Source organism: Elephas maximus, chromosome 21 (genome assembly GCF_024166365.1).
Source record: "Elephas maximus indicus isolate mEleMax1 chromosome 21, mEleMax1 primary haplotype, whole genome shotgun sequence".
In the NCBI taxonomy this organism is placed as follows: domain Eukaryota; kingdom Metazoa; phylum Chordata; class Mammalia; order Proboscidea; family Elephantidae; genus Elephas; species Elephas maximus.
Window position 1 is genome coordinate 54660145 of NC_064839.1, and position 14453 is coordinate 54674597.

General features: G+C 41.1%; 1 protein-coding gene across 9 annotated transcripts in view; it reads right to left on the reverse strand.

The window, feature by feature from the left end:
* The window catches only part of ANKRD11 (ankyrin repeat domain containing 11), a 272434-nt gene that overhangs the window by 210573 nt on the left and 47408 nt on the right, over positions 1-14453 (reverse strand). The window contains exon 1 of one of the 9 annotated variants that reach the window (XM_049864065.1): positions 4263-12562. The exons of the other annotated variants lie outside the window; for them this stretch is intronic. The gene's annotated coding sequence lies outside the window, so the exon portion shown is untranslated. Of the gene's footprint in view, positions 1-4262; positions 12563-14453 lie in introns of those variants that run through there. 9 annotated transcript variants of the gene reach the window in all.

The window sequence follows — 14453 nt, forward strand, 5'->3', positions numbered from 1 at the left end:
CTTCTGCTTCTCTCATCTATTCCAAGGGGAAGTGGCCATTTCCTCTCTCATCTTCAGTGGCAGTCCTGGAGTGTGACAGGGCTCCTCGGTTATAAAGTGCAGTAAGTTCATTTATTAATGGGCACCATCCTTCCTTAGGTTCCATAATGCACTTAGCTCATGCTTTGTCAGAACTTCAGAACTGGAGCCCTGGTGGCACAGTGGTTAAGTGTTTGGCTGCTAACCAAAAGGTCAGCAGTTCAAATCCACCAACTGCTGAATAAACAGAGCAAATCTCAAGAGTTAGAAAGTATCTTCAAGGTCGTTTAGGCCAGTGACTCTCACACTCTTCAGACCACCATACACAGACCACAGTGAGCAGTCAGACCACAGTGCACCCTCAGATATACGATTTACATCATCGCCAAGTATACACAGCATATCCAAGCGAAACAAACATTTATAGAAATGATATTTACATTTACTATGTATGGTGCACTGATATTTTCTATCCTTTTAAATAAATTTTAAAAAGACTAACAAGGATGTGCTATGCTACCCTCTGCCCCACCCAAATGCTGATCTAGCCAATGTTTGCCAAACTTCATTTGTTTAAGTACCATAGGCATATGTTTTGCCATAACCATGCATTCATTTCCAGCACCATTATTTATCTAGGATTTTCTTTAAGTGAATAACTTTCTTAACTTGTATAAAGCAAAAGTTTCCTTTTATAACAGCACTATGATAAATGGAAAACAAGTGTCACTTTTCATACACAGACATAACCCTAAAATGGACCCTTTTCCCTATGTTCCAACCCCTTCTTTAGATGCAACTTGGAAGCACCCTAATGTGCTTTCCCCAGTCTCTCCCCATTCTCCTTCAGTTGAATTCTAAGGCCCCACCCCCTCCAGCAACAACAGGACTCACAGCATACTCCAGAACTGTGGACAGGGGTGTACCTCAGGGGTGTGCCTCTGTGCCCCACCCATACAATCCACAGGTAACTGCACAGGCAAACACTGCTCACCCAGCAAGATGCAGCTCAAACCTGTCTCAGTTTCATATAACCCTGTGCAAATCTTCTAACTCCAAACTCTTAGCTGGTTATCATCAAGTCTACCTCCACAGGGAGACAGTCAGTTCCTCAAGGTCAAGAGCTATGCCTTGGCTCACTGGCAACCCCAACACTGGCGAACGGTGCCCGACGCACAGTGGGCATGGGATGGTGCGGTCACCATGTCTACCTGACTCCCTGGCCTCAAATGCATGCTCCTGACCACAGGGAATGACTGTCACCTACACCCTTACAAACGGGTTTTCAGTAAGGATGTGTATATTTCCAGAGACTATGCAAAGAAGAAAGACTCCTTAAGACTTTCTCAGCCATAAAACCAGCATATACAGTTCAATGACAGAATCAAACACTTCCTTTAAAATGTAAATTAAAAAGTTGAGGCAAATTAATACTAATGCTAATGTTCAAGAAAAAAATCCCAGTGATCTATCAAAACTCATACTGTGGACTCTAAATCTCTTCGAAGAAAACCTCCTGAAGCATCACAACAGGAATCTCACTATCTTAAGGAAAAAAAGAATCATTAGCTTAACTACCATATTACAGAAACCCTCAAACCAAAAGTTGAAATTAAATATGTAAGCCTTATAAATTACGCAAGTACAAAAGTATCCTCCAAATAATCTTCAATTATGCCTTATTAAAAGCAAGCATATAACTACAAAGTTAGTGAATTTAACATTTTAAAGAAAAGCTGAACTGTCATAATGATGACAGTACCCTAAAATCATTTTCAAAGTCAAAGTCTGTGCTGGAGACACTGAGAGGACCCCAGCCGGTAGGGTGGGGGTAAAGCACTGCTTAGCCAGCAGTGAGTACAAGTGGGTCCAAGTGAGTACAAGCAGGAGGCACAGGAGGCCCTACCTAATCCCCACCCTGCCTCTGACTGCTTCTGTGAACACAAGCAAAGCTGCATACTCCAGATATAAAATGCCATCTATGCCTTTTTTACGTGCCCATATCACCATTTTATTGAGATCTTGTTAGCTTGTTTCATTCTTTGCTACTTCGAATCTGCAAATGAAAAAGGAAATCCAAGAATAGAAACACAGTAACAGAGAGAAGGAAGCTGTAATGGGGTAAGTGTAAACAAGGAGCTCTTAAAATCGGTTATTTAAAAAAAAAATTATACCCATGTTACAAACACACACAAATATATGTTACACACGTATATATGTACATACACCTTCTACTACATGCATGTACACCTTCCATACTCTGCAATACTGGGAAAAGGGCATGTATCTACACGTTAAGTGCACTCATTTACCCTCACACTAATCTCACAAGCTAAAACAGAGGGCAGGTGACGGGCTCAAAGTCACGTGGACAGGGCAGAGCCAAACTGAGAAGAGTGCAGTCCTCCCGCCCCAGTTCCAGCTCCTTCCACTGTACTGACCCTCCCCCCCACCTTCACCCCACCCCCTCATGTGACTCCTGCCTAAGCAAGACCTGTGTGCTTTATTTCAAGGGGATTCTTTTCCCTGGAATTTTTCAGAGGCAAGCCTACTACTTCAGTTTGAAACACATGACTTCATGACAGGTAAATACTTATGTATTTGCTAGATGGGTTTCATATCCCCCATGTTAAGGCCTAAGTAAACGGTTGATAATAAAGTGAGATAATTCTGATTTTATCCATCCCTGTTTTCCTCTTTACCTCTATGCCCAAATTTTACATCATGCCATTACCTCAGACCCCTAATTGAGAACCCTTATTTTGGTTATCTAGCCAACCAGAAGACTCCTAAAGCCAACGTCCAGCTAATGAACATGCCATAAATTATTTTTAATCATTTTAAATTCAAATAGCTAAGAAATCTACCCACAAACCACATTGTTACATATCTCTTTTAAACTTACCAGAAACACTCTGGGACATGGAGCAGTTCTCCGTATTCATCAAACTTATTTGTTAGCTCCATGAACCACTTCTGTTTTCTTGCATTACTGGTTCTACATAATTTACCCCCAATTTACTAATAGTAAGCTATTGCCAGACAGATTACAGCTGACAGAAATACAAACTATGCTAAATTGTTCTCCTTCTTACAAGGAAAATCAGCACGGGTGATAAGACAGGATGCTGGCTTAATACCAAAGGATCAAAAAACATCTCAGAAGAGTTCTACTTTTCGAACAGGTACAATCAGTGAAGGTACCCAAAACAATTACATCATTTTATATAAATTCAAGTATGGTTACAAACTGATCAAGCTAATCACTTCATCTTCCTGGGGCTCTTTTATATCTTACAGACAAGAATTCTTCACAAGGAAAATTAAGAGATTTGAATCAGCCCAGAATATAATTAAATTCTACCCCAACAAAGTTCCCAGAAAATCTCAAAATATGCCTCAATTCTACAGCACACAACCGATTACTCCAAGACCTACCCAACGCTGGGTTAACACAGAAAGGCTGAATTTCATTAAACTGTAGACACAAACCAGGAAGTAGCCCACCGCCCTAGTCACATAAATACTAAGAATGACCCTCAAAATCCAAAGATCCAAATGGCAGATTAAGGTAAACAAACAAAATTCATGAACCAGAAAGGCAATGTCCTGAAATGACCTGGGACAAGCTGGGTGGAGTGTTTCTGTGAACCTCCAGAGGGGTCAGATTGGTTCCAAGTATATAATCTCATTACACTTTAGCCTCTCATCTCATACCAATCTTAAATGGCCTCCTGATAAGCATGTCTCGGCTGTGTACTCCTGCTGGAAGCAACTGCAAAGAGCATGCAAGGCCTGGGACACATGCAGCACTGACATTTCCAGGGTTCACGTGTTTTCAGAGCCCTCAGATGGGGTTGGGAGAATCACAGGGCTAGGAAAAGCCTCCCAAAAGGATCCAACTTCTCTTCCACACATGCTGCCTCGGGGCAGGTTTCACTCAAGCCTGTAATTAACGCTGTATTTCCCCTAGCCCATGCCAGGCCCAGGAGGAATCTAGCACTGGGACTTCCTACAAAGTGAGGGGCACCTGGGTACAGTTGTGAGGTAAGGAGGAACCTGGGCAGATGCAGGGACAGTAACCCAGAAGACAGTTAACATGGCACAGATAAAGGTGCATACAGGTGCACACTGCACTCTCAGCTTTAAAAAAATTAACCAGTTCTTAATGAAATCCTGGAGCCCTGGTGGCGTAGTGGTTAAGAGCTCGGCTGCTAACCGAAAGGTGGGCAGTTCAAACCCACCTGCCACTCCTTGGAAACGCTATGGGGCTGTTTTACTCTGTCCTGTAGGGTTGCTAGGAGTCAAAATCGACTTGACAGCAACGTGTTTGGTTTTGTGTGTTTTTTTGAACGATGTCCTGATCTCTCCTCAGATCCCAATGCCTAGCAGCTCTAGAGGTGATGGGAAGATGGTCACAATATAGTAAGAGAAAAAAGTTACCCAACAAGTATCTTAGCATATACCCCCGTCACTTTCTAAGAAAAAATTTGTCTACAACATGTTGGCTGAAAAAAGCAGATAATCAAACAATATGTATCCTATGATTTCACTTACATTTTTTTTAAACATATTGACATATATCCACACCTATTTCTGACACATACACACACCTATTTTTATCCACCCAAACTAGGCACTGGGAAATTCTGTAAAAATATACAACAAACCCACCACAGGGGTACTCTCTATGGAGAGGGTAGATTAGATGCAAATGGTTTGTCAATTTCTACTACCATGCACTTCAATGGTATTCAGAAATAGCACTTACATAACTGGAGAAGGGAATTTTTCCATTTTGAAAAAAAAGCAGACAAAATCTTAAGACTCAGAGCTGGAATGCAAGAACATGAGGACATCTAGCTGGAAGGAAGGACACCTCTTGCATAAGTGCCACAATGGGAAGGGTAAGCCATCAGAACCAAACCTACACCTAGGCAGCCTACAAGCAGTTAGTTCTTTCAGTTAAATTTAACTTCTAAAACTTACTACTGGAAACCCTGGTGGCATAGTGGTTATGTGCTGTGGCTGCTAACCAAAAGATCAGCAGTTGGAATCCACCAGGCCCTCCTTGGAAACTCGATGGGGTAGTTCTACTCTATCCTAAGGAGTCGCTATGAGTTGGAATCGACTTGATAGCAATGGGTTTTAAAACTCACTACTGTACATGCATTCCTAATGCATTCCTGTTTTCTCTGAATTATCATCCTAGAGTCTACCTTATCCTCCCAGCTATCTTCACATTTTACCCAGTTTTTCCAGAAACTTAGTAGGTACGCCTTGCACCACACCATCAGAGTAACAATGAAAATGTAAGCTACCTTTGGGTTAATCCTGGTTTTGTGGAAAATCCAACTGGTTCATCACTCACTTGAGAGTTATGGCCGAGGTCAGGTGTCAGCAAACTACTGTTTTCGTCAAGCAAGTTTCACCAGAACATACTCACTCGTTTACCTACTGTCTGCGGTGCTTATGTGCTTCAGCAGCCGAGTTGAACAGTTTCTGCTGAGCAGTCGCTTTTAAGTGTGTTTAAGGATTCTGATTTTAAAAGTTAACTATCTGTAAAGGCAAGTCTATAGAGACAGAAAGTAGAGGGCTGTTTGCCTGGCAACAGGGGAGGAACAGAAATTACCTGTAAATGAGCATGAGGGGTCTTACTGGGGTGACAAATATCTAAAACTGCATATGGTTATAGTTTTGCAACTCAGTAAATTTAATAAAAATCATTGAATTATACACTTAAAACAGGTGGACTTCACGTATGAAAAGGAGACCTCAACAAAATTTAAATATTAAAAAAATGTTTTTTGGTTTTGTTTTTAAATCTAAGACCTAAAGGTTACAGACATTTGCAATAAATCCACTGAAGATTCCTTTCAGGTGTGTGTCCAAAATGTCAAAATTTTAATTCTAGCCTCTGGCATCAAATGCTTGTTGGTGACAAAGGAACATGACTTGCAGGCCTGTGTACCAGTGCCTCCTCCCAGGACTGGAAGCTGTGAGGCAGGGCCTCCAAGGACCTCCAGAACCAAAGCACAGAGCCCCACCCATCAATCACCAAATTATCTAACCATCATCAAGTAAGTAATAATTAGGATGTCATATTCTGTACATGATTTAACCTAGTACCACCTTCCCCTTAGTAACAAAGGTAAATGAATGATAGCCATTTACCATTTTTTAAATTAAAAATACTTTGGCTTTTTTTTTTTTTTTTTAATTAAGAAGTCCTACATTGTCACTACATTATGTCCTTGTTTCCACATGGTCTTCAGGAAATAAGTTGCACAAGTCAGTTTTTCTGTGCAACTGCATATTCCACAAGGGTAGAGAAAGACATGACACCTTAAGCATTTTTTTAATACATATTCTCTACTATGCTAGTGGTTAAAAACTATTCCACTGTCATCAAGTTTTGTTTTAGATTGCTGACATCAACGTTTGAAATCCAGGAAATAAGATTAATTACAATTCAAGGTAAATATTGCATGTTCATATAAAACAGCTTCCAACAATTGAGTAGGAATTTCTTGAACACCTACTTTCCTACAATAAAAGCTTCCAAAAATTCTGAAAGGAATTTACGGCTAAGTTAAAGTATGAATTAGCACAATAAAAAGTCCTCCTCTCCCTTCACAAAAGACATTATTACAAGCCAACCTATCTTTAACATCAATACTAATGTTAATATTGCCTACTAAGGTATCACCTGGGACAAAGTTTTAGTAACTAGCTTGCTATCATTCATATTGAGTACTTCGAAAAGTACGGCTAACAGAAGAGGCAACAGATGTTTTAAAAATAGAAGTATGAAGCATGCTTTCAAGAACATAAATGGAGAAATCAGAATAGCACAATGTAGTTAAAAGATACTCATCTGGCACTGTACTGTGTGCTGGAGATACAGCTGCTAACAAAACAGACTTGTTCATTGACCATACGGTGTCTACCTATTCAGAAAAAAAAGTTTTAAAGGACATGTGATTGGTGAGACAGAACAGCAGAATGGATAAGAGGGCGGACTCTGGAGCCAGCCTGCCCAGGGTCCAATCTGGGTGTTGCCACTTATGACCTATGTGACACACTGGGCTGGTTTTAGCCACTCTGGGTATCAATTTAATCATCTATAAAAGAAAAAATACCAGTACCTAAACCTACAGGTTACAAGTTTAAATGACTTAATCTTTGTACAGCACACAAAATAGTCTTGGCAAGTAGTACATGTTTTATAAATATGTAAATAAATGATATATTTGCTTAATTCATAGTAGCAAGGTGCTTTATACAAGGCCTGGAGGCAAACTGTGACCCCCCCCCCCCTCACTGATGGGTCATGAGCCACTGTGAATCCAATCAACTATGACCAGTAGAGGCATGGAAAGCTGCCCTGAGAACCACCTTGTGTGGAAACCCCTGACAACCAGGGCAGGAGACTTTGGCTTATAGACCCAGGGGCCAGAGATCCTGACCTCTGCAAGCAAGGGCCTTGAGTTTCAAGGCACAAATCTTATATCCTTGGCCCAACGGATAAGGGAACCCTGGGAAAAAGCATAGTTGACCTGAATAACAGACTAATTCTTTAATAAACACTCCTCTTAAATTAGTATATGCCAATTTTTTTCCTTCACAAATTAACAATCTGAACTTCTTAAAACCAAGCTCCTATAGGAAAAGTCTATAGGCAAGAATCTCATCAGTGACCTCTGTTACAAAGTCCTTCACACCCATCCCAAACTGAAGCTCCTTGGCACAAATCAAAGCCATCACAGGTATGTCGTACCCAGACAACAAGAAAAGTCATGAACCACTGAAATATGCCACAAAATGGATGAATCACAAAACTTTACCATGGCAGATGAAGGCATTACTGAAAATGGCAGAGCAGTGAACTCCATTCCTCCACAAAAGCCAACAAGTAAGCTGCCAAAAATTGTCAGAATCAACTTTTTTGGAACTATGGCATCTAATCAAAAACTTACAACTAGGAGAACGCTTAACAAAAAAAGGAGCTGCCGAATTTTGATAAGAAAGCACTGCAGTGTATTAATCTACCCACCTACCATCTGCCACACCCCAGCAGCCCACATTCCTGGTACCAGAGGGAGCAATTCTCAAAGAATCGTGGCTGTGTGTTTTGTCCTGTCTGGGAATGTAGAATGGTGCAACCGCCTCAAACAATTGTGGCTGTATGTTTTGTCCTGTCTGTTAGGAATGCAAAATGGTGCGGCTGGTGTAGAAAACAATTAGGCACTTACTCAAAAATGCTAAAACAATAGAATTATCATGTGACGCAGGTATTCCACTCCTAAGTATCTACCCAAAAGAACTGAAAACAGGCATTCAAACAAAAACTTGCACATGAATGTTCACAGCAGTATTATTCACAATAGCCAAAAGGCAGAAACGACCCAATGTCCACCAACTGATAAGGATAAACAAAATGTGGTATGTCCACACAATGAAATATCATTCAGCCATAAAGAGAAATGAAGTTCTGATACATGTCGCAACATGGATGAACCTCAGAAACATTATGCTCAGTGAAAGAACCCAGACAGAAAAACGACATATAAGCATTTATATGAAATGTCCAGAACAGGCAAATCCATAGAGATAAAAGGCAGGTGACTGTTTGCCAGGGGCTGTGGGAAGGAGGGATTGAGGGCAACTGCTAATGTATATAGGGCTTCTGTTTGTGGTGATGAGAATGTTCTGGAATTAGATAGTGGTGACAGTTGCACAACATTGTGAATGTATGAAAGGCCACTGAATTGTACACTTTGGTGGTGGTGGCTGTTAGTTGCCATCGAGTCACTTCTGGCTCATGGAAACCTTATGTATAACAGAACAATGCACCGTCTGGTCCTGCGCCATCTTTGTAATCCTTGGTAGGGATGAGTCCACTGTTGCAGCTATGCGTCAGTCCATCTCGTGGAGGGTCCCTTACGTTCACTGACCCTCTACTTTACCAAACGTAATGTCCTTTTCTACAGATTGGTCTTTCTGATGACATGTCCAAAATAAGTGCGTCCAAGTCTTGCCATTCTCGCTTCTAAGGAACATTCTGGTTGTATTTCTTCTAAGACTGATTAGTTCATTCTCCTGGCAGTCCACAGTATATTCAATATTCTTCACCAACACCACAATTTGAATACATCGAGTAAATTTTATGATACGCAAATTTTACCTCAACAACAACAAAAAAATCATACTAAATGAACAATGTCAGACTCACGAGAATACATCCTGTGGGATTCCATTTATATGAAACTGTAAAACTGGCAAAACTTGTCTATAATGACAGAAAGCAAATCAGTGGTCGCTGGGGCCAAAGGTGTAGTGGATTCACAGAGAAAGGTAAAAAGGGTTCATCAACAGATGATGGATAACAAAATTTGGTACATACATACAATGGAACAGTATTCAGCCATAAAGAGAAATGAAGTTCTGATGCAAGCTACAACACGGATGAACCTTGAAAACATCATGCTGAGAATATACGTCAGTCACAAAAGGACAAACATTGTATGATTCCACTTACATGATATAAGCAAATATACAGAGGCCACAGTTTGCTGGTAGTTGCCAGAGGTGGAAAGGCAGGGAAGGGGTGCCGATGCTGAGGGGCATGAGCTTGTTATGGCAGTCGGATGACTGGGAAGTGATGGTGGTGACCGCTGCTCAGCATAATAGATGTGATTGCTCAAGTGTGCAGGTAAAAACTGGTAAATTGACAGATATATATATATGTATTTTTCTAACCTCAATAAATTTTTAATAAAAAGGTTACAGGACAACTTTTTGAGGTGATGGAAATGTTCTACATCAATTTGTGGTATTTGTTACATGGGGTAATACAACTGTCAAAATTCATTACACTGTATATTTTAGAATAGGTACTTTTATTGTATATAAATTATTCCTATATAAATTCCACTAAAAACAATCACAGGTATACTAGCAAATTGTGATTAATATATGAAATGTACAAATACTGAGCTGAATGGACCATGTGCAACAATACACAAATTACAGTCAGATCAGGTTAAAGGGGAGAGGCTCCCAAGCAGCAGCTCCCACAGAAAGACGCACTGGCTAGAACTTTGAAGACTTTCACCTCCTGGGAACAAGGGCTCTGTCCATACAGTCCACCTGCTATTCTCAGAGTGATATCAGTGCAGAGGGATGACAAAAAGAATGGAGTAACAGCTAAAGGGGAGAGGAGCTATTTTTTTATGATTTAATTTTTAAAAGTTTAATAAAAAAAATTTAACCAATTTTTATACTCCTGTTCACTTATCTTAGTACAAATTTTACATAATATACCACCAAAACCCGTTGCCATCAAGTCTATTCCGACTCATAACGACCCTATGGACAGAACAGAATTGCCCGTAGAGTTTCCAAGGAACACCTAGTGAATTCAAACTGCTGACCTTTTGGTTAGCAGCTGTAGCTCTTAACCACTATGCCACCGGGGTTTCCTTACATAATACAGATGTGTGGATATCGCCTCTTAGAAAGTACACACTGCACATTTAAAACATTTTGCAGTGTTCTCATTTATTTTGCACTTCCATTGGAAGTCTAAACATTATTCCATTAATCATCCCCAAAGCTGTTTGCTACAAATAAACTGTTTCAAGTTGAACTGGCCCAAAAAAAAATGTTTCATTCAACAGCATTTCTTCACACAAAATTTAAACTTGTCTTACCTAGAGGTAGTAAAACTATTTAAATTCCAAAATGGGAATATAAGTCTATAGTGTATCTTCTGTATCTTGAGACTATCTCAAATCCACCCAATATCACTACCTCAGCATCAGCCTTCATCATTTTTCACCTATTACTACAATTTACAATTGGTCTCACTTGTTCCATCTAGACATTCTCTAACCCAGCCATTTGCTAAGTAGTATCTTTGTGGTCTATACCATTTTCATAATGATAATGATGTTCTTAGCTGCCCCACAGAGTAGATGTGTCTCAGAGTAGAACTGTAGTCCATAAGGCTTTCAAGGCTGTGACCTTTCGGAAGCAGATCACCAAGCCTATCTTCCCAGGTGCCTCTGGATGGGTTCAACTGCCAATCTTTCGGCTAGCAGTAAGGTGCTTCACCGTTTGCACCACCCAGGGAGGAACTCCTTTCGTAATGATACCAAGATATTATTTTGTCTTTTTCACTGATTTGACATGTGCAGGGAGGTAAAAGTGCTGGTGCCTTAGCACAAATCAAAGCAATGGCTCCAAACCACAGCACTAGGTCCTGAGTTCTTCACTACCACACAATCACAATGAACAAAATGCCAGTGTCACTTAAAAATGTTTCTGGATCAAAACTACAATGAGAGGGGCGGGTGTCTGGGGAACATGGTTTGCGGGGACTTCTAAGTCAATTGGCAAAATAATTCTATTATGAAATCATTCTGCATCCCACTTTGAAATGTGGCGTCTGGGGTCTTAAATGCTAACAAGCGGCCATCTAAGATGCAGCAATTGGTCTCAACCCACCTGGAGCAAAGGAAAATGAAGAACACCAAGGCCACACGACAACTAAGGGCCCAAGAGACAGAAAGGGCCACATGAACCAGAGACCTACATCACCCTGAGACCAGAAGAACTAGTTGGTGCCCGGCCACAATCGATGACTGCCCTGACAGGGAGCACAGCAGAGGACCCCTGAGGGAGCAGGAGATCAGTGGGATACAGACCCCAAATTCTCATAAAAAGACCAAACTTAATGGTCTGACTGAAACTAGAGGAATCCCGGCGGCCATGGTCCCCAGACCTTCTGTTGGCACAGGACAGGAACCATCCCTGAAGACAACTCATCAGACATGAAAGGGACTGGTCAGCGGGTGGGAGAGAGACGCTGATGAAGAGTGAGCTAATTAAATCAGGTGGACACTCGAGATTGTGTTGGCAACTCTTGTCTGGAGGGGGGATGGGAGGATAGAGAGAGAGGGAAGCCGGCAAAATTCTCACGAAAGGAGAGACTGAAAGGGCTGACTCAAGAGGGGGAGAGCAAGTGGGAGTACGGAGTAAGATGTATGTAAACTTATATGTGACAGACTGATTGGATTTGAAGCTTAATAAAAGTTAATAAAAAAAAACTACAATGAGATTTCATCTCACTCCAACAAGGCTGGCATTAATCCAAAAATAATAATAATAATAAATATTGGAGAGGCTGTGGAGAGACTGGAACACTTCTACACTGCTGGTGGGAATGCAAAATGGTACAACCACTTTGGAAATTGATTTGGCGCTTCCTTGAAAAGCTAGAAATAGAACTACCATATGATCCAGCACTACCACTCTTCGGAATATACCCTAGAGAAATAAGAGCCTTTACATGAACAGATATATGCACACCCATGTTTACTGCAGTACTGTTTACAATAGCAAAAAGATGGAAGCAACCTAGGTGCCCATCGATGGATGAATGGATAAATAAATTATGGTATATTGACACAATGGAATATCACACATCACTAAAGAACAGTGATGAATCTGTGAAACATTTCATAACATGGAGAAATCTGGAAGGCATTATGCTGAGTGAAATCAGTCAGTTGCAAAAGGGCAAATATTGTATAAGACTACTATTATAAGAACTTGAGAAACAGTTTAAACTGAGAAGAAAACATTCTTTCATGGTTACAAGAGGGGAGAGGGAGGGTGGGAAAGGAGCATTCACTAATTAGGTAGTAGATAAGAACTACTTTAGGTGAAGGGAAAGACAGAACACAATACAGGACAGGTCAGCACAATTGGACTAAACCAAAAGCAAAGCAGTTTCCTGAATAAACTGAATGCTTTGAAGGCCAGCATAGCAGGGGCAGGGGTCTGGGGACCATGGTTTCAGGGGACATCTAAGTCAACTGGCAAAATAAAATCTATTAAGAAAACATTCTGCATCCTACTTTGGAGACTGGCGTCTGGGGTCTTAAACACTAGCAAGCAGCCATCTAAGATGCATCAATCGATCTTAATCCACCTGGATCAAAGAAGAATGAAGAATACCAAGGACACAAGGTAATTACGAGCCCAAGAGACAGAAAGGGCCACATGAACCAAAGGCTACATCATCCTGAGACCAGAAACACTAGACGGTGCCCGGCTACAACCAATGACTGCCCTGACAGGGAATACAACTGAGAACCCCTAAGGGAGCAGGAGAGCAGTGGCATGCAGATCCCAAATTCTCACAAGACCAGACTTAATGGTCTGACTGAGACTAGAAGGACCCTGGTGGTCAGCCCCCAGACCTTCTGTTGGCCCAGGACAGGAACCATTCCTGAAGCCAACTCTTCAGACATGGATTGGACTGGACGATGGGTTGGAGAGGGATGCTGGTGAGGAGTGAGCTTCTTGGATCAGGTGGACACGTGAGACTATGCTGGCATCTCCTGCCTGGAGGGGAGATGAGAGGGTGGAGGGGGTTAGAAGCTGGCAAACTAGACACAAAAAGAGAGAATGGAGGGAGAGAGCGGGCTGTCTCATTAGGGAGAGAGTAATTGGGAGTGTGTAGCAACGTGTATATGGGTTTTTGTGTGAGACTGACTTGATTTGTAAACTTTCGCTTAAAGCACAATAAAAATTATTAAAAAATGTTTCTGATGAATCAGTTCTTTTTTTTTTTTAATTTCAACACTTGAGTACACGTCTACTTATTTGCCTGTGACAAAATGGGAAGGGTGCATAAAGTACATCTATTACATCACTAAGCACAGTTGTTCTCTTAAGAACAAAGCACTTGTGAACTTGAGTTGCAAGCTGAAGTAGCAATTTTTTACGGACAATCGAATTTTACTTGAACAAATGAATGACCAAGTACAGTTATGCAAAGAAACAACTAAGTATTTGTTATCAATTATAAAATCAAAAATTGCAAGCAAAAATTTAAAATATTAGAAAACCTGTATCCCAGTTTCCACTTCCACCAAAGGGACCAGATACATCATCCCCTTTAACCAACCAAAAGCTAAACAAAAAATCAGGCAACAATGGTTTTCAAGACACCAGACATCAGGCAATAAGCAAAGTGATCCCTGAGGGAAGGGAAATATTAAGGTGAGCCCTGCAACTGCACTAGCTTACTACCTAGAGTGTCCAGGCTGCAGCGCGGGAAGGGGAACCAGGCAGTGCCCAACGGTCTCCCTGATTTGAAAGGATGAAAATGGGATTCCAGGGAGGCCAAAGCAGTTACAGTTTGAAGGGCAGAACAACTAAAGGAAAGCATTACATAGGAAGAGAGCTCAGAGATCTCTAAAAAGCCCCATGAGTACTCAGCAAGCCCTGGTTCAGTACAAGTATTTCATGAAACTACCCAAGGCAGTGCAAGAAACACCTGGAACAAAGAGGAGACAATCCTCGAAATCACACAGGGCTTAACAAACAACAATTTATGACTAGATACATAGGCAAATATG